General features: G+C 41.5%; 1 protein-coding gene across 1 annotated transcript in view; it reads left to right on the top strand.

Moving 5' to 3' along the window:
• LOC106085340 (uncharacterized) overlaps nucleotides 1–20,834 on the top strand; it is a 244,517-nt gene that overhangs the window by 155,323 nt on the left and 68,360 nt on the right. The gene's annotated exons all lie outside the window — the stretch shown is intronic.

The following is a 20,834-nucleotide window of genomic DNA, read 5'->3' on the forward strand; positions in this document are numbered from 1 at the left end:
GAATCATTGGACCGTATTTTTTCAAAGATGCTGTTGGACGCAACGTTACGGTGAATGAACACATTTCGAACCGAACACTGATTTTGGTAATAAAATTCAATGATTTGCAAGCGTTGCTCGTTAGTAAGTCTATTCATGATGAAATGTCAAAGCATACTGAGCATCTTTCTCTTTGACACCATGTCTGAAATCCCACGTGATCTGTCAAATACTAATGCATGAAAATCCTAACCTCAAAAAAATCACCCTTTAGATGTTTAGTTGCCCTGGGCTACGGAGTTTGTTTGATTCTCAAATCCGAGTCTTAGTATTAAGCCCAAATCGGGTTAATGAATGCTCGACTCCAACCCGAACTCCAACGCCGGCTCAATGGTCCGACTTCGACTGCGGCATCAAAACCTCGACTTCGCAGCCCTTAACTTAAAATTACTTAAGATGATCCAAAAATTGTCCTAATCCGAACTTTCAATTCAATTTGTATACCCACCACCGAAGGATGGGGGTATATACATTTTGTCATTCCGTTTGCAACACATCGAAGTATCCATTTCCAACCCTATAAAGTACATATATTCTTGATTAGCGTAAAAATCTAAGACGATCTAGCCATATCCGTCCGTCTGTCTGTTGAAATCACGCTACAGTCTTGAAAAACAGAGATATTGAGCTGAAACTTTGCACAGATTCTGTTTTTGTCCATAATCAGGTTAAGTTCGAAGATGGGCTATATCTTGATATGGCTCCATATAGACCGATCTGCCAATTTAGGGTCTTAGGCCCATAAAAGCCACATTTATTATCCGCTTTTGCTGAAATTTGGGTCAATGAGTTGTTTTAAGCAACTCGAGATCCTTCTTCAATTTGGCCCAGATCGGTTCAGATTTGGATATAACTGCCATATAGACCGATCCGCCGATTTAGGGTATTAAGCCCATAAAAGCCACATTTATTGTCCGATTTTGCCAAAATGTGGGACAGTGAGTTGTGTTAGGCCCTTCGACATCCTTCTCCAATTTGGCTCATAGCGGTTTAGATTTGGATATAGCTGCCATATGGACCGATCTCTCGATTTAAGGTTTTAGGCCCATAAAAGGCGCATTTATTGTCCGATTTTGCCGAAATGTGGGATAGTGAGTTGTGTTAGGTCCCTCAACATTTTTCTTCAATTTGGCTCAGATCGGTCCAGATTTGGATATAGCTGCCATATACACCGATCTCTCGATTTAAGGTCTTGGGCTCATAAAAGGAGCATTTATTGTCCGATGTCGCCGAAATTTGGGACAGTGAGTTAAATTAAGCCCCTCGATATTTTCTCCAATTTGGCTCATAGCGGTTTAGATTTGGATATAGCTGCCGATCTATCGATTTAATGTCTTTGGCCCTTAAAGGCGAATTTATTGTTCGATTTCGCCGAAATTTGGGACAGTGAGTTGTGTTAGGCTCTTCGAAATTTTTCTGCAATTTGGTCCAAATTGGTCCAGATTTGGATATAGCTGCCATATAGACCGATATCTCGATTTAGAGTCTTGGCCCCATTAAAGACGTATTTACCTGATTTCACTGAAATTTGACACAGTGACTTATGTTAGGCTTTTCGACATCGGTGTCGTATATGGTGCAGATCGGTTTATTTTTAGATATAGCTACCAATATTTTGTTATACACAACTGAACAATGACTTGTACTTATAAGTATTTGGTCCAAATCGGATCATATTTCGATATAGCTGCTATGGGCCATAAGGTATGCATTTTTCAGCGGATTTTGAGGAAAGTTGGTTTACATATATACCCGAGGTGGTGGGTATCCAAAGTTCGGCCCGGCCGGAACTTAACGCCTTTTTACTTGTTTTGTTTCATCTTCGTCATATTTTTCTCTGTGCATAAGGCACGAACTAGGGAGTGATAAACTAAACATAAGATGACCATGAAGCCCTCAAAAGAGTTCTAAGGAAAGAATTTCCATCGTTTACCAGTCATTTTTAGATATTTTTGTTGGATATGCCTTCTAGTTGCTCATGTTTATGGTTGGTTGCATTTGAGTATCCATCAAACAACTATCCTTTCACGGTTTTTACAACTTTTATTTTTTAGTGGATTTGTTTTGCATTGCTAGTGGCGTTTGTTTGTTTGTTTTGGTTTCGGCATGTTTGTCTGCTAAACGCTAAGATGTCCTCTTTTTTTAAGTGGTTGTAACCTTTTACTTATTCTTATATGAAGATTTTGTTTTGATGCCTTAGACGATAACAGGGCCACAATGATTGCTGCCAAAAAGTCATTGTGATGCTGTTTGGGTATGGGTTGACATTAACTCACATTAACTTTTGTCTTTGGTTTAAATATTTTGTTTTGTGAACTTTTTCCGAAAGATTAATGGAGGAAAAGGACACAACTTTTTGTGCTGACAGGCAGTTGTCATAACATATTTTAAGTTGGAAGAAAAATTGAAGTGAAAAATTTTGTGTGGGGTTTAAAAAACTAAGTAGAAATGAGTTGAGTTTTAACGAGTTAATAATTTGGATAAAAATAAGTCCCTATATTTTCATCGAAAAACGGATGTGTACCGTATTCATATTTCAACGAATTAAAATGAAGGAAGGACGAAGCCCAGAAGTACGGAGTTTTTCTATAAGAGCAATACAAAAGTTTTTTTAAATAAAACAAAAACGGATATCAATTTGGATATTAATAAAATTCTTTATTCCTGTAAAAGTGCATTCGACGCCATTATGTATGAAACTCGATTTCATTTGGAAGACCACCACGGGCGCGCTTGCAGAAGTGCAGACGCTGAACCCAATTGTCCACGGTTTTCAAGTATAAATTGGCCGATACTGGTGCTTTTTCAAGTTCGATAATCGTACGAAGTTCATTAATCGTCGCTGGCTTTTGGCATAGACCATAGACTCAACGGAGCCCCCAAGGAAACAGTGTAACGGCGTCAAATCGCAGGACCGAGCCAGCCAATCGATTGGACCATTTCGTTCGGTTTTCAAATCAATAAATTGATTGTGACATTCGCTCTGTGACTTGTAACGCCGTCCTGTTGGAACCACATGTCCTCCAAGTCCATATCATCCAATTGGGGCCAAAAAAATTGTGTTATCATTGAACGATAACGATTCCTATTCACTGCAATGTGCCGGTCTTAATTATCACGAAAGAAGTACGGTCCAATGATGCCGCCAACCCTTAAACCACACCAAACCGTAATTTTTTCGGTATGCATTAATAACTCATGAAGTACGTGTGGAATGCTGTCTGACCAATAACGCGTATTTTGATTATTGACGAAGCCATTCAGCCAGAAATGAGCGAGCCTTGGACGTACCGCTCCGAACGATTAGGCCACTTACTCCGAATTTCGGTAATAAATTTTAATAATTTCGACTATTTACTTTATTGAAGAGAAATGTCAAAAGAGCGGCAAAAAATATGATGTCGTTTGCTGTCCCTATCGGTCTACTTAGGTAGCGTCCCTTTTGAAAATCCATTTATATGAGAAAACGTTCTATATACAGGAACTATATCAAGATATGGTTCGACTAACAACACATGGAGAGGTCTTAAGCGACTTACTGCTACAAATCTAGTCAAAATCTGGCACTTAATGAATCTTTTATGAACCCAAGATCTAGGTTTATTGAGGGGTCCAATAAAACCAAGTGCACGAAAATAACAGGGAAACGAATGGTAAATGCGCCTGTTTTGGGCTCAATACCTTAATTCAGCAGATCGGTTTATATGGGACTATCGAGTCCGATATACCCCATTTTCGAACATAACCTGCCTTTGGTAAAAAAATTTGCAAAGTTTCATCTCAATATCTTAATTTTTACAGACTATAGGAACGGAAAGATTTGATTAAATGACCTTACATTTTTATGACATACCAAAAATTTAATAGAAATAGTTTGCCATTTTGAGCAGATAAACTTTTAAAAATTTATTGTTGGGGTGCTTACGAGATTAGGTGCAATGTTTCTGGGCCTTGGATAGGTTCTGGGTAAATTAGTGGGTATCGGTAAGGTTAGATTTAAGCGGCAGTCCGCCATCAGACCTCTTTAAGACTAGATTAGGCCACATAGTTTTGGAATGCTCGCAGCCCCTTCTTTGTAACCATCTATCATTCGTTTTCCTTCGGGCCTGGTTCTGAAAACTTAGATTATATGTCGCTTGAAGCATACCCGCAGATTCCAGTTTCCCTGGAATGTCTAAAGTAGTTCCTAGTGTCGCAAGCTCGTCCGCTTTACAATTCTCTGGGATATCTCTGTGGCCAAGAATGGCACCAAGAACAGGCGAATTTTGAACTGTTCAGCCATCTTGTGGAGAGATCTGCGACAGTCGAGAGGGCTTTTTGTGTTCGGAAATACTTTCTCCAGGGATTTAATGGCTGCCTGGCTGTCTGAGAAGATAATTATGCCAATCGCTGTTATGACATTATACCTTAGCCACTCCGCTTGATACAAACTGCAGTGGTCCTTCACGATATGACCAGTTCTAGATCTATAGAGTACACCCCAAAGCCCACCTGGTCGTCTAGTTTGGAACCATCTGTATAGAAGTCTATGTAACTTCTATTAAGAGGGATATCGTAGTTCCAATTGGTTCTATCAGGAATAGTGGTACAGTCATTTTTATCAAATTTGTCTAGCCTCAATGTCCAGAGGCATTAGATGTAGCATTGAATTCAGTGCATCTGATGGTGTCGACCTCAGTGCGGCTGTGATGCAGAAACAAGCAATCCTTTGGATCCGGTGGACTATTGAGCAGTAGGTGGACTTTTGAAGCGCCGTCCACCAGACCACAACACCATATAGCAATAAAGGTCTGATAACTGCAATTTATACCCCATCTTTTGCCAATGGCACTCTTGCAGGTGTATAGGACAAGAGTTGCCTTTCTTGCCCTTTCCAAATTGTTGGATTTGATGTAAAATTTCCTGTCCAGCAAAACTCTCTGGTATTTTGCGCTTTCTGTAAATGGAACATTCTCTCCTCCCAAGGAGACACTGTATCACCTTCTGAAAAGAACTAGTTATTAATAAACTTTGTTAGGGTAGAGTTGATACCTAGAAACTGCAACTCCTTCATATTTACGTCGGTTTTACAATATTGAAAGCGCCTTCAATGTCAAGAAATGCTACCATTATATATTCCTTGACAGCAAGAGAACCCTCTATGTAGGCGACTAGATCGTGAAGGGGTGTTTCAGCGGACTTGCCCTTACTATAAGCATGCAGTTACGCAGACAGGCAATCTCCAGGCATCTTTGCCCTAAGATAAGTTTTATAAACGTCTCTAGAGTCCCCAGCATAAAGAATGACAGACTAATAGGACGGACATTTTCGCCTTCGTGTGGTACGGTTTTCCTGCTTTTGGAATGAAAATGAACTTTGTGTCTCTCAATCCTACAGGTACAAATATACGATATGCAGAGTATATCTCCGTAAGCCAAGGAGCCAGTCTGTAGGACATAGCTTGTAATTTAACCGGTCAATGTGGGATAGAATCGAAAAAAAGTAAAAATTTGGCAAAAATAGAAATTTTTTTTACCAATACAAAGAAAAATTGCTCCGAGTTCTCAAAACGCATAGCCCAGATCCCCCATTTGGTTTAAAGTTTTATTTTTACTTCATATATCCCCTTGACACTGTTTGCATGTCTTTTGTGCACCAAACCATATTTTTAGCCTCACCACTGTACGGTGATGCAATATAAGAACCTGGCGATTTAAAGGAGCCGAAACTTTTTATCGCCAAAAGTATTTTCGACTCGGACATAATTTCTCCAATAACCTACGACAAATGCATATCAGTGACAACCTCTTCTGGCGCCACAATGACCGTTGTAACGTTTGCCGGAAAATGTGTGTGTTCTAGCGTTTCCTCAGTAGAAACAGTGTCTACTGACATTACATTATACATTATCGGACTTCTGAAAGTATCCTACCGTTATAGGTTTCGTGGATATAATGTTCCTTAGTCTAAAGGCCTCAGATATATCCTCCACAGAGCTGCAATATTCCGCCCAGGATTTTTTTTGCCTGCCTTATTGACATCCCAACCGTATAGTGCCCTTGTGGTTTTGGCCCTGTTAAAGAGTTTTCTGCAACCCTTCCTTAGACTAACTAGTTCTGGTTCCACCATGACAGTCGCTGTTAAGGGGCAAACAGCGACTGCCATGGTGGAGCCCAGATGCGATTCTAGGACATGCTGATAAGCAAGTCATTTAGGGATTTTGTGATCCGCTTGACCATTATGTCTATATGATCCGCAATTTCCACTTCCTTTTCAGGTGTAGAGGGATAGTCGTGCAGAATTTGTACCGGAATGTATTCCAAACCGCCTTTTTTTCTGTTTAGACGAGGAATTACTTCTGCAGTATTTCTCCATGGATGAAACAAATATAGCGAAGATCAGAGAAGCTGGGGTAATCCAACACTTCCCAGTCGCATATTCACGCAACCACGCCTATACACACCCATGGTTTCTGAAAAAGAACAACGTCAAATGCTCTTGCCATCAGAAGGATCTTCATTGCCGCCGAAGCGGCCTTAGAATGGTGGAGATTTTGTAGAAACCGGACTGTAGTAAAAAAAAAAAAATAAATAAATTGCCTATGAACATTCCATTGAGGAACAGGGGCAAACTTCTCACATATCAATGAGTGCTGGCCACAGTGCGACACCTCTTTGGGGAGAAGTTTTTAGATAGAAGTTATTACGCCTTATAAAATGTTGCCGGCATTAGGAGGGGGATAAGCACCGATGAAAATTTTTTTCGAAGTTCTCGCCAGGAGTTGAACCCAGGCGTTCAGCATCATAGGCGGACATGCTAACCTCTGTGCTACGCTGGCCTTCGCCAGATTCAAAATTTCCACCACTGTTGCATTAGCCTCCTCGTTTAAGTCCGCCAGAAGTTTAACCCCGCATGATTTGTGATTTCAAAATTATAGAATTCGTCCTTTTTCTCATTCTCTGCCAGCTTTTTGACCCCTAATAATCTTTGCTGCGATTGCTAGCCTCTGCTTAAAACTTCATGTTTATCGCGTTCGGTAAATAAGCGCACAAAAGTTGGTTTGTTTATCTCTTGTTTTGAACCTTATTTTTTTTCTCACAAAAAGGCCACAAAGTTGGATTATTCAAATCGCGATTTGTCCGCTGCTAAACAATGGGAAAAAACAAATTAAAAACTCGTCTTGTTTTATTTCGTTAATTAATTAAATGCATTTTTTTATTGTTTTAGTTGTGTGACCCTGTGGTGAAATTTCATTGTTTCGAATTTGTTCTTGCTTCGTGCTTCGTTGTTGCCTCCATTTGTTTTGGTTTCGATGTGACTGCGTGCCTCGTACAAGAGTTCACGAATTATTTACATTTATTTTCGACAACTATAACTTTTAATATTAACCTTTGTGGTGGCCTTTTGTGACGTTATTTTATGGGACGCTTGCCAGAGACGTGGGGATGTAGCGACATCCTTCTCTTGCCAGTTACCATTTAAATTTTGAAAAATTAAAACTATGTGGTTAGCCGCACACGAACACCAATTACAAACACTCTCTCACACACACACACAAAACAAATCGGGAATTCTGTTATGTCCTTGTGTTGGGATCTGTGTTAAACCAAATTGCCGGTAAAAATGCATCTCGCACTTTTAACTTCATCCCAGTTAAGGATGTCCTATGTGGTTGGTCATGCTAGATGGACGTTCATTGGCCTGCCTCAATGGGACAGTGCGAGTTTGCCATGGAGCTACGCTCCACACAGCAAGCATCAGCATCCTGTGAGAAGTTATGGGAAAGGGCCCCTTGTCGATTGTTTTGTTGTTTCTACTGCTCCGTTACAACATGACCAAAATAAGCGTGCGTAATTTTATTTATGTTACGAATTCGGTGGTAATATTACATTCATTCATTTCGACCACCATCCACAACCACACCAACATTCAACCACACCGCCAAACCGATTGGAGTGGACAACATACCGATGAATACCTGCCTTCAAGGGACAGTGGTTTTTTAAGGGACACATTTTTGAAAGATTGAAATTTTTACTCAATTTTCAATGCAAACTGAATTCTACGAAATTTAATGTAAATCAGACAAGTAAAAAGGCGTTAAGTTCAGCCTGGTCGAACTTTGGATACCCACCACTTTGGGTATATATGTAAACCACCCTTCGCCATAGTCCGGTGAAAAATACATATTTTATGCCCCAATAACAGTTATATCGAAATATGGTCCGACTTGGACCAAATTCAGGACGAACATTGAGTGGTCTAATAAGAACAGGTCTTTGTTCAATTTTGTAGAACAAAATATTGGTCTTTTTGGTAGCTTTACCCAAATATAAACCGATCTGAACCATATAGAACGCGGTTGTCCAGAAGCCTAACATAGGTCACTTTCCCAAATTTCACCGAAATCGGACAATAAATGCGCCTTTTATGGAACCAAAAACCTTAAATCGAGAGATCGATCTATATGGCAGCTATATCCAATTCTGGTCCGATCTTGGCCAAATCGAAGAGAGATGTGAAAGGGCCTAACACAACTCACTGTCCCAAATTTTGGCAAAATCGAACAATAAATGCGCCTTTTATGGGCCCAAAACCTTAAATCGAGATATCGGTCTATAAGGCAGCTATTCCAAATCTGGACCGATTTGAACCAAATTACAGAAAGATTTCGAAGTGCCTTACGCAACTCACTGTTTCAAACTTCGGATACATCGGACAATAATTGCGCCTTTTATGAGTCCAAGACCTTTAATCGATAGATCGGTCTATAAGGCAGCTATATCCAAATCGGACCGATCTGGGCCAAATTAAAGAAGGAGGTCTAGGGACCTAACACAACTTACGGTCCCAAATTTCAGCGATATCGGACAATAAATGCCTCTTTTATAGGCCCAAAATCTTAAATTGAGAGATCGGTCTATATGGCAGCTATATCCAAATCTGGACCGATCGGCGCTAAATTGAAGAAGGTTATCAAGGGGCCTATCACAACTCACTGTCCCAAATTTCAGCAAAATCGGATAATAAATGTGGCTTTTATGGGCCTAAGACTCTAAAACGGCGGATCGATCTATATCAAGATATAGTCCGGTATAGCCTATCTTCGAACATAACCTGCTTATGGACAAAAAAAAATCTATGCAAAGTTTCAGCTCAATATCTCTACTTTTAAAGACTGTAGCGTGATTTGAATAGACAGTCGGAAGGTCACGGTTAGATCGTCTTAGATTTTTACGACGATCAGGAATATATATACTTTATAGTGTCGGAAATGGATATTTCGATGTGTTGCAACCGGAATGACAAAGTGAATATACCCCCAGCCTTTGGTGGTGGGAATAATGGATATCAAAAAAAGTATCCTTTTTGAAGTTAGTTTTTCTTATTTAGACCGCACAACAAGCGGATTACTGGCTTGGGTGTATGGTTTAAGTGGGTCACATGGGGCGGATTAATATCCGCACTCTATTTTAACCTAAACCAACCTAATAAACATAAAATTCTGAGGAAATTTTCTCTAAAAATTAAAATTGACAAGATTATCTATGAGATCCAAATTTCGACAAAAGTAAACTCGAAAAAGAAAATCTTAGTCAGGAATTCCGTGCTACTTACAAAACCCCTAATTGTCTTCTAAACGATGTTCCTAAGTCGGTTCATGCCTGGTATTGTGTCCCCACTCATGTTGTACCGGTGTTTGTTAGCCGCGAAAGCCGGTCAATGACATAGGAAATGCTCCAACGTCTCATCTTCTTTCCCACATGCCCTATAGCTATGTTACCAAAAGCTATACTGACCTCCTTACTTCCTTTCAGTGATAGCCTCGTTCTCTCACGATCCGGATCATCCCATTGGATTTTCGCCATCTAAATCTGGAATTTCATGCTACTTACAAAATCCCTAACTGTCTTCCATACGACGCCCCTGAATCGGTTCATGTCTGGTATTGTGTCGCCATCCGGTGCCGGTGATTGTTAGCTACCACTGCAGGGCAATGACATAGGAAATGCTCCAACGTCTCACCATCGTCCCCACATGCTATCACTAGCCGCACCTATTTTGCATAAGTGAGCTTGTATTCCGTTATTATACCGAGAGCTATACCGTCCTCCTTCTTACTTCCTTTCAGTAATAGCCTCGTCCTCTCACGATCTGGATCACTCCAAATGATCGTCGTCCTACCGACTGTTTCGCTGTTCCACAGTGTTATGTTCGTCACCCACGCCCTTAATTCGGACTGCGTCGACCCAAAAAGCTTCGGGTTAACCAAGTTTATTGACGGTAGTCCTCTGGCCTTCATCGCCAAATCATCTGCCCTTTCATTCCCCCTTACTCCGTTGTACCATCCTCCTTCTTACACTCCTTGACTGTTCGTTATCTTACCGTCCTGGTTGTTATTGCCCTGATGGCCAGTTTACTGACCGTAAAGATGTTCACACTCGACATCTTCACGTTAACACCACACCACCTCACGCATTTCGCGATCGCCCGGATCTCCGCCTGCAGGACGGTATTATGGTCAGTCAGTCGAAAACAGATCTCAGTCCCTGGGTTGTCAATGTAGTCCACCAGATGAGCCCTGTCCTCTATCTTTGATGCATCTGTGTACCATGAACTTCCAGATGGTAATACCAGAGTTCCGCCAATCTTAGACTGTGCCGTTGGCAGTCCCTCGCATTAGACATGAAGTGTCGTCCCAGGTATCCGAACGGAAACCTTTTCAATCCAGGTTTCCTTTCGTCACCTCGATTATACCGCGATGGTATGAGCTGCTCCCATCCTCTATCTATTCTCCCATCGCCTAAAGTCTCAAACTCAATCTGTATATCTGTGGGTTGGATATCTAGAATAGTCTTCAGTGCCTCATTGGCCGCCTATGCCAATATGTTGTATTACCATTGCTGAACCTGTTCAATATCATTGCCTTGCACTTTTTTCAATTGAGCTTTGAACCCCGAAGGCAATTAGTCTTTATCGGCCCCTATACCAGCCTGCATCATCACAAACCTGGAGCAGACCCAGGAAATTGGAGTACACTGATGATATTGGAGTATACTGATGACAGTCCATTGAGTATCCCACTCCAATTTTTCCTAGGTATGAAGCCCTCTTCTTCTCCCTTCTGGACAACTGCCATCACCTGGCTGTCCTTAGCGACATTAGCAAAGGTTCTTGGACCCATCTGGCTATTGTTCATCCAAGTTCTTTTAGGCATGGGATGCCCTCCAGATGACCGCAGCCTTTTCCGAACAGTTTCCGAATCTAGACGTGTAGTCTTTGGGGTAGCCTGTGCAGCGAATTCCCGAGCCCAATTTAGGGAGTCTCTCTCCCTATTAGTGAGAGACTTAGGATCATTCGCACCAAGCCTCTCAACAAACCTGAGAGCGATGCGCTATTGCAACCTCTTAAAGAGCGTGTGGTTTTGCCGGGGAAGGCCGATAGCCTAGGCAAATTAGAGGTATGCGAAGAAAGAATAGGTTCGGCCTTGGTCTTAAGACTTGAACCTGGTGTCTTCGTCAAAAGCCCCTGCTGACCAGTCGTCTGTCGGCCAGTGGACCCTGGAGCAGCCGCTCCACCAGTCGAGGTTTCAGTAGCAGACAACATGCTACGGCCTGATACCACCACCGCAGCTGTTGCGTCTTTGGAGTCTATTCCAAGCCTACACCCGGGCTCTAGATCTGCCGCTCCACTGGAAACAGACGCAAATCATCAATACATTTTTCTTCCAAAAATAATGACCTATTACGAGTTACAGGAAAATTCTTGCGGAGCGAAATAACAAAACGTCCGCTCCACTCAACGGTTCAAACAAGTATAGGTCAAATCATGCTCCTGTAGAGCCAGTGGACTATCCTCGGATTCAGGGCCCATTTCGAGCCTATGGCCCGTCTACATAGTGCCTAACATCTGTAAGCCTTCTCAGTACACTCCTGAATGTGACACCTCCAATTCAATTTCCTATCCAAGATCACACCTAAGTATTTGACCTTGTAAGATATCGAAATCGTTCTATTGAGGAAACATTTTGCATCAAATTGGCCCATCTCGTCTTCTTTGTGAACAGGCAGATTTCAGTGTTCTCTAGGTTAACATTGAGACCCCTAGGTCTAGCCCAGCTGTATGCCATCTCCCGGATTCTTTCAGCACTTCTACACTACTGATTTGGAAAAATAACTTCAATAGTATTTTCAAACCTTCAAAACCACTGTTTTACGCATGAAAAGAAAACGCCTCGGACGGACATGGAATGTTTAAAATATTTTAAGTACTGCCTCAGGTTGACTTTTCCACTCCACAAGCATCCAAATAACCAAACAAACATCAACAGAACTCCAACCAGCGAGGCAAAAGCATTCGACCAACACGTTTTCCCCGCATATAAAATGTGGTGAGCAAGAACTTCTGTTCAGCGGTTCTTGTTTTTATTTGTAGTTGGTAATTTTTATCTTCCGTTTTTGTTGTTGTTGTTGTTGTTGCTGCGATTGTGTTTGTTTTAATAAACTTTTATTTTTAATTTAGTCAACATGTTTTTTTACACAGCGCGTACAAGTGTTCAAGTCTTGCAAGCATGGTTATATCCTCGTGTGTGTGTGTGTGAGTGAGATTGTAAATATCCTTGGTTGTGATTGTGTTAAATACACGGTCTTAAATGTTTGTCCAGCATTATATGAATTCGCCCCGATCTATTTACAAAGCATTATAATAAAGTCACCTCGAAGTCGAAGGATTGAAACTGCCACCATCCTCATTACCATCAATGTCATCATCATGGGACTTAAGCACTGCTTTTTTCCCCCCACCCTCATTATCATTATATGCACAGCTTCTGTAGTCATCATGGCTATCTCCTAGTATGGGTGTAGGTCCTATGGCTGTGTAGAGTCATACATCCTTGCACTGATATCTTCTTCGTTGTATTTGAACGCCGTTGAACTTTACATCGGACAAATGAATATTTGCGGTTACTCTTAATTCACAAGTACAATAACAATAACAAGAGAGTAAGCCAAAAAAAAAAAGAATAAAAACCAAACTTTTCATTTCCCATTGTAAATAGTGGACATTTTACACGGACATTACGTGAGCCTCCTCGGAATATAATTTCGTAGTTTGTTTTATTGCATTTTTTAGGGGGGTTGTCTTAACTCAAATAAGCAAAAACAAGGAGTGGACAGCAAATCTGTCCAAAGGACACAGAGAAAAATGCTTAGAGGGGGCAAAGACATACAGTATGCAACTGCATTCACTTATAAAGTTGGCAAAATTTAGAGCTCATTTATACACTACATACTTTAATGGAGTCCACCGTAGCGCAGAGGTTAGAATGTCCGTCTATGACGCTGAACGCCTGGATTCGAATCCTGGCGAGACCACCAGAAAAATTTTCCGCGGTGGTTTTCCCCTCCTTATGCTGACAACATTTGTGAGGTACTATGTCATATAAAACTTCTCTCCAAAGAGGTGTCGCACTGTGGCACGCCGTTCCGACTCGGCTATAAAAAGGAGGCCCCTTATCATTGAGCTTAAACTTGAATCGGACTGCACTCATTGATATGTGAGAAGTTTGCCCCGTGTTCCTTAGTGGAATGTTCATGGACAAAACTTACAATTTGCATACTTGAATATCGAATAATCTAGCTGAAATATTTTCCACAGGTAAAAGCGTGCAAAGTTCGGCCGGACCGAATGTTATATACGCTCCACCATTGATCGCATTTGTCAAGTCCTTTTTCCGGTATCTCTTTGTAGTCAAACAAAGGATAACAATTGTTATACTATTAGAGCTATATCAGGTTGTGAACCGGATAACCAAATCGGATAGGAAATGCTACTTACGAAGTAAAATCGGCTACACCAGGTTATAGATCGATTCAGACCTTATTTGACACATATGTTGAAGGTAAAAAAAGAAGTCGTAATGCTAAATTTTATCCAAATCGGTCTGTTCCCTCAAGGGGCTCAAGAAGTAAAGGGTGATTTTTTTGAGGTTAGGATTTTCATGCATTAGTATTTGACAGATCACGTGGGATTTCAGACATGGTGTCAAAGAGAAAGATGCTCAGTATGCTTTGACATTTCATCATGAATAGACTTACTAACGAGCAACGCTTGCAAATCATTGAATTTTATTACCAAAATCAGTGTTCGGTTCGAAATGTGTTCATTCACCGTAACGTTGCGTCGAACAGCATCTTTGAAAAAATACGGTCCAATGATTCCACCAGCGTACAAACCACACCAAACAGTGCATTTTTCGGGATGCATGGGCAGTTCTTGAACGGCTTCTGGTTGCTCTTCACTCCAAATGCGGCAATTTTGCTTATTTACGTAGCCATTCAACCAGAAATGAGCCTCATCGCTGAACACATGAATGAACACATTTCGAACCGAACACTGATTTTGGTAATAAAATTCAATGATTTGCAAGCGTTGCTCGTTAGTAAGTCTATTCATGATGAAATGTCAAAGCATACTGAGCATCTTTCTCTTTGACACCATGTCTGAAATCCCACGTGATCTGTCAAATACTAATGCATGAAAATCCTAACCTCAAAAAAATCACCCTTTATAATCGGGAGATCGATTTCTCTGGGAGCTATATCAGATTTTAAACCGATTCAAGCGATGTCGTGCACAATTGTTAGGGGAAATAGAAAAAATCACTGGGCAAAATTTCAGCCATCATCATCATCAAAAAAGAACCATGCCCTCTTGAGGCTCAAGAAGTACAATCGGGAGATAGGTTTATATGGGAGCTATATCGTGTCCGATTCGGACTGTACTTGGTACGTATGTTAGGTTAGCTAAAGTTAGGTTAAAAAGAGGGTGCAGATATTAACCCATGCCACGCCCCATGCCACTATGGACATACACCTAAGCCAGTAATCGGCTCGTTGTGCTCTCTAAAATCTACAAAGTAACCTCTAAAAAAAATTTAAGATGGGAATTCCGTGCTACTTACAAAATTCTTAATTGTTTTCAATACCACTTCCCTTAGTTGGTTCATGTCTGGTATTGTGTCTCCACCTAAGTGCCGGTATCTGCTTGACGCAAATAATAAAGGAAAGGGAAAGGGCAATGACAAAGGAAATGCTCCAACGTCTCATCATTTTCCCCGCATGCCCCACACATGCTATTACTTGCCGCACCGTTATGATACCAATATCTATACTGACCTCCTTCTTACTTCCTTTCAGTAATGGCCTCGTCTTCTCACAATCGGGATCCCCCCATAGGATTTTCGCCGTCCTACCGACCGTTTCGCTATTCCACAATGTTGCATGGAGGAAGGGTACTTCCCGCTTGCGTGGAAATGTGCCCGATTTGTTGTTTTGCTTAAGTCACCGGAGCGTGTCAGGAGTAACCCGAGGTCCTACCGTAGCATTAGCTTGCTTCAAGTACTTGGCAAGGTTTTGGAACGAGTGATGGTGGACATGCTTAAGGAGAGCAACGGCGAGGGTACATCCCCATATCAGTTCGGGTTTGTCGAGGGTAGAAGTACTGTTGATGCCTGGTTGTATGTCCAGGATTGCGTGGGCGGGTCGAATGCCAAATATGTCTTGGGCATACTTATCGATTTCAAGGGAACATTTGACAACCTTTTATGGCGTGGCGTGCTCGCGAGGTTGGTTGAGGTGGGATGTCCTGAGATCTGCCTGTGGCGCAGTTACTTTAGGGACAGAAGGGCTTGAGTAGTTTGGGCCAGCAAAACGGTCTGGAGGGACGTTGTAAGGGGCAGGGTCCCATTTGAAACCTCATGATGGATTCTCTGCTTCAGCTGTTGGCGCGTTCTTTTAAGGTTTGTGCTTATGCGGATGACCTCCTTATCTTGGTTGAGGGGCAGTCTCGTGCTGCTCTTGAACGCCTAGATGAGGAGGCCATGCCCATGGTTCGCGAATGAGGTCATCGTGCGGATGTTGAGGTGGCTGCTGTGACGATGCTTCTTTAGGGCAGATTGGCTTCTAGCCGGCCTCCGCTCATTAGAGCTGTTCCGGTGTCGTTGCGATAATCGCCGCGAGTCAAATACCTTGGTGTAGTTGTGTCAGAGAGGTTGCGTTTCCTGGCCCACTTGGACCATGGAAAGGCTTTTTGCGGTGGCAGTTATGCTTAGGCTTATTCTGAGGAGTGACTGGGGTCTGAGCAGGCGTGCTGCATGGACTATATATGCGGGTCTATTTGTTGCCAGTGCAACTTATGAAAGTCATTACTGTTCATGGACGTGAGTAAGTGACTTCTTGCCAGAGGTCAGCTATGTTGGCGTGCGGGCCCCTTGATTTGGAGGTGATTCTTCGCGCGGTTTTGTACAAGGCTAGGAGGGGTCTTTCGGTTGCTGAAAGGGATTCTCTTCCTTATCCGAATCTGGCGAATGGGAATGTAAGGCGGCTTAAGGCACACCTTTTGAAGTGCCTTTATGATAGCTGGAGGACACATTGGACTGACAGTGACAATGTACGGGTTACTTGCTGATTCATTGGAGACGCGACGTTCGTAGTGGAGAGAAGCAATTTTGGCTATGGCCTGAGTCTTTGGTTTTTAATGACAGGACATGGCTCTCTCAATGCATTTTTGCATAAGAGGGGCCTGGCGTCGATTGCAGGTTGTCCAGCCTGCGGGGAGGTGTTTGAGGACGTGTTGCACTTAGTGACTGCGTGCCTGTACTATTCGGACCTCAGGGACTTAGGCGCTATAGGTATATCCTATGGAAAGGGGGTGTTTGATTTGAGCAGTGCCTTATTGGACTCTGGGACGTTTGCGAGGTTAGCGACCTTTGCAAGGACGGTCTTTGATAGGAGAAGGATATTAGGCGGGCGGTGACAGGTCGTCCGATGGTTTGGCTCTTGATGTTTGTCCATTTTTGTGTGCTCGTCCGTTTGTGTCCGTAATGGGAAGTGTCTATTCTTGTCCGTTATGTCCGTATAGGAAGTTGTCCCTTTTTTGTCCGTATGGGGTTCTCGCCCGTATTGGTTATTTTGTCGTTTGTGATCCGTATTGGGTTTTAGTCCGCTTTTTTGGCGACCATATTTCTATCTTGGGGGGTCGGGGAAATGGCTTTGGCTTTTTTTCCTTCAGGTGACCAGTCCGGGTTCAACTGGTTCTACCAGTTAGACTATGTGGTCGAACCAGAGTCCTTTTTCCACGGGAGTCAGGAGCCCCTGGAACTTCGGTTCCAACCTGTCTATTGGTAAGGCCCCAGTTGCGAGCAACGTAGTGGTTGTGGTTAAACACCTATTGCAGGAAGGGCATTTCGATGCTTGGTCTAGAGTTGCATGTACTCAACCGGGTGCCGTGACCCATACAACGGAAAGAGTTTGGATTGTGCTCTGCCCCTAACCAAGGGGGAGGACACGTCCAGACAACGTGAACTCGTATTGGTACTCATGCTAGCTTCGGCTATGTATGGGGGCGTTGGTAGACGCATCGTTTTCACCCGGGGTTAAGAACCCTGCAAAATTAAGCCATCGTGGCAGGTGCCTGCATAAAACACCATTTGGACCCCCATCCTATTGTTGAAGGTTTAAAAAGAAGTTGGAATTTAAATTTCAAATTTTGCAGCTTCAGCGAATGATTAGTCTCTAGAAATGTCATATTTTCGTATCCTACAAATTTATACACCCTTAAAGAGTGCATATAGACCAATATCCAAATTTGACTTATTGACCTCAGAACATACTTTTTCCCTTTGGCTTAAATATGAACTTGTAAATGACAACGTATGCAATGAACAAAATCAAACTTTCTCGGTAAATTATTGCGAACATTTTTGTAAGTCTCACTTTTGCTCTATTATTGTATCCTCAATTTTGTAAATAATTTTTTCCTGTGTATAATCATATGAAATATCTTAAGCAAACATTTTCGATGGTGTGCTTATGCCTCGTATGAAGTAAATACTACAAAAAGGAGTAAAAATATGCATCCTTATGCTGTTAGCGCCACATTACAGGGTTCTGAATTTTCACACTTTTTGTTTTTTTTTTGTTGGTAAGGAAGGAAGTTATTTTTCGCACCTTGTTTATAATGAAATGTCCTGCAAGTCCTCAAAATGTTCACACAACTACATAAATGCCCTATTTGCCAGAGGCCTTTAGGATCTGCATTAACCATGCCAAAACAGACAGACAGACAGACGGACAGACAGAGTGAGACACACAAACTTGAGAGTAAGAGTGTAATGTAGGATGCATATCTTCATGCCAGTGTGCGCTTATACTCCTTCTCAAATGTGAAGGTACCATTTTACAAGCACTAATGAAAATTTGTGTTATACGTTTCAAGTAAATATTTTTACAATTTCCTTCATTTGCCACATTCCACAAGGCCATACACACATGGCCATGTGGGAATAGAAGCCACGTGGCAGTGGCATACCACACTCTATAGCTTAAGTTGGCAGCTGGCCTGGCGGATGCCCGGTCACCTTCTCTCGCCGTGTTTTTGGCTTTTTGTGTATGCTGCTGCTACATTAAAGCGCTGTTTTCACGGAAATGATTTAAAAATTGTTATATTGTCCTTCGCAAAAGGCCAGCCCTAACCAGTCAGAGGAGTTGCTCTTTGCTACGATCCTTAGCTGGAGTTCAAGTGTCGAAATAGTGTTAATATATCCTTGCTGCTTGGTTATAGTTGGTGCCTGTCGCCATTTAGCCACATTAAGATGACCACTGCCATTTTTCCTGCCCTAACGGTTGGTTACGTACATGTATGACAGCATACAACCACAACCACAAACAAACCTTTAATTTACAGGTGTCATATAGGGCCCGAAAAGCAGAAGAATCCTAGATGGCCATGGCAGAAGAGTTTGGGAATTTTATTTATTTCGCGAGTGGTATTTTTATTATTGTCTTTGGAATTATTTATGCAAAATGTTTAAGTGGACAACATCAGAGGCGGTCCTATGGGTTAAAAGGAGGGATATTTTACTACGAGGACTTTGTGGACAGCGGTGAAACAGTGTTGTGCTGCATTTGTTAGATTTTAAGAAATGTTGTGAAAATTTCTTACTTCAAATTCCCTTTAAGCAAGAAGTGAAATGAAAAGAAAAACAGTAGGGAAGGGTAAAAGTCGGGCGGTGCCGACAGTATAATACCCTTCACCCACCCTGTAAGTACAATGTGGGAGCTATATCCAATTCTGAACCAATTTTGATGGACCTCGGTGGATGATTTCAGATGGTTTATTAAACAATCCGTATCAAATTCCGAGCAAATATGCTCAAGCTGTAATAACTACGGTTGACTAATACTGAACCGATTTCGAGCAAACTCTATAGACGTTGTGGAATTCGTCAAGGAAAGCGTTGTTGGAAGATTGGGCAATAAATGCGCTTACAGTGGCTCTAAGAGTAAAAATCGGGCGATATATGTACATGAGAGCTGTATCTAAATCTGAACCGATTTCCGTGAAATTCACCAGTAATGTCTAGAGTCGTAAGAGAATCCTTCCTATCAATTAGGTTAACAAATGACCAATTTATTGCATTATTACTGCAAATCGGACGAACATATATATGGGAGCTATATCGAAATCTGAACCGATTTTTGCCAATTTCAATAGGCTTCGTCTCCAAGCCGAAAAATATGCCTGTACCAAAATTGAAGACAATCGGAGGAAAACTGCGACCTGTAGTTTATGCGCAAATTAACATGAGAGACGGACAGACGGACATAGTTTAATCGAATAAGAAAGTGATTCTGAGTCAATCAGTATACTTATCAATGAGTCTATCTCTCTTCCTTCTGGGTGTTACAAACAAATGCACTAAGTTATAATACCCTGTACCACAGTAGTGGTGTAGGATATAAACAGTAAAAAAAGGCTATATATTGGGTTGCCCAAAAAGTAATTGCGGATTTTTTAAAAGAAAGTAAATGCATTTTTAATAAAACTTAGAATAAATTTTAATCAAATATTCTTTTTTTAGACTTTTTCTAAAGCAAGCTAAAAGTAACAGCTGATAACTGACAGAAGAAAGAATGCAATTACAGAGTCACAAGCTGTGAAAAAATTTGTCAACGCCGAAAAATCCGCAATTACTTTTTGGACAACCCAATAACACCCTACACCACCGAGTCTGCATACTACTTAGAACCTATGACAAAATCTATTCAGACTTTAGTTTGGCATACATACTGAAATATCGAATAGAAACTTGTAAGATTTTCTTACCATAGACCTTAAAACGCCATATCGGATGAAATAAACATACGAAAGCAATATCTAAATTTAAACGGATTTTTATGAAAATTTTCACACGCATCGCGACGTCAAATAAAATATCTCATGCAAAATTTTGTACAGATTGGACCAAAATTATGGCTACTACAGCCTTAAAATTTCATATCGGATAAACGTTATATCTTAATCTGAACCGATTTTGTTCAAAACCAAAACCCTTCATCCTTGGACTACAAAAGTGACTTGTGGAAAATTCTATGGCAATCGGACAACAATTTCGATCTGCACCATGAGCACAAGAATACGTGGACATAGCTAAATCGGATCAGGAATTGATTGTAAGCCGATCCGAATACTTATGGGTCTAGCTCCTCTCCACTATGAAACAGGGGCAACCTTCTCACATATCAATGAGTGCTGTCCGATTCAAGTTTAAGCTCAATGTGAGAGACCTCCTTTTTAGTCCGAATGGTGTGCCGCAGCGCGACACCTCTTTGGGAAGAAGTTTTTACATGGCCGCCATACCAAATGGTACAATACCTAAAAAAATCTCCCTGGAATTAGGAGGGGAAAGACAACGCTAAAATTTTTTTTCTGTTGTTATCGCCAGGTATCGAACCCAGGCTTTCAGCGTCATA

The sequence above is a fragment of the Stomoxys calcitrans genome, chromosome 5, assembly GCF_963082655.1.
Source record: "Stomoxys calcitrans chromosome 5, idStoCalc2.1, whole genome shotgun sequence".
NCBI lineage: Eukaryota > Metazoa > Arthropoda > Insecta > Diptera > Muscidae > Stomoxys > Stomoxys calcitrans.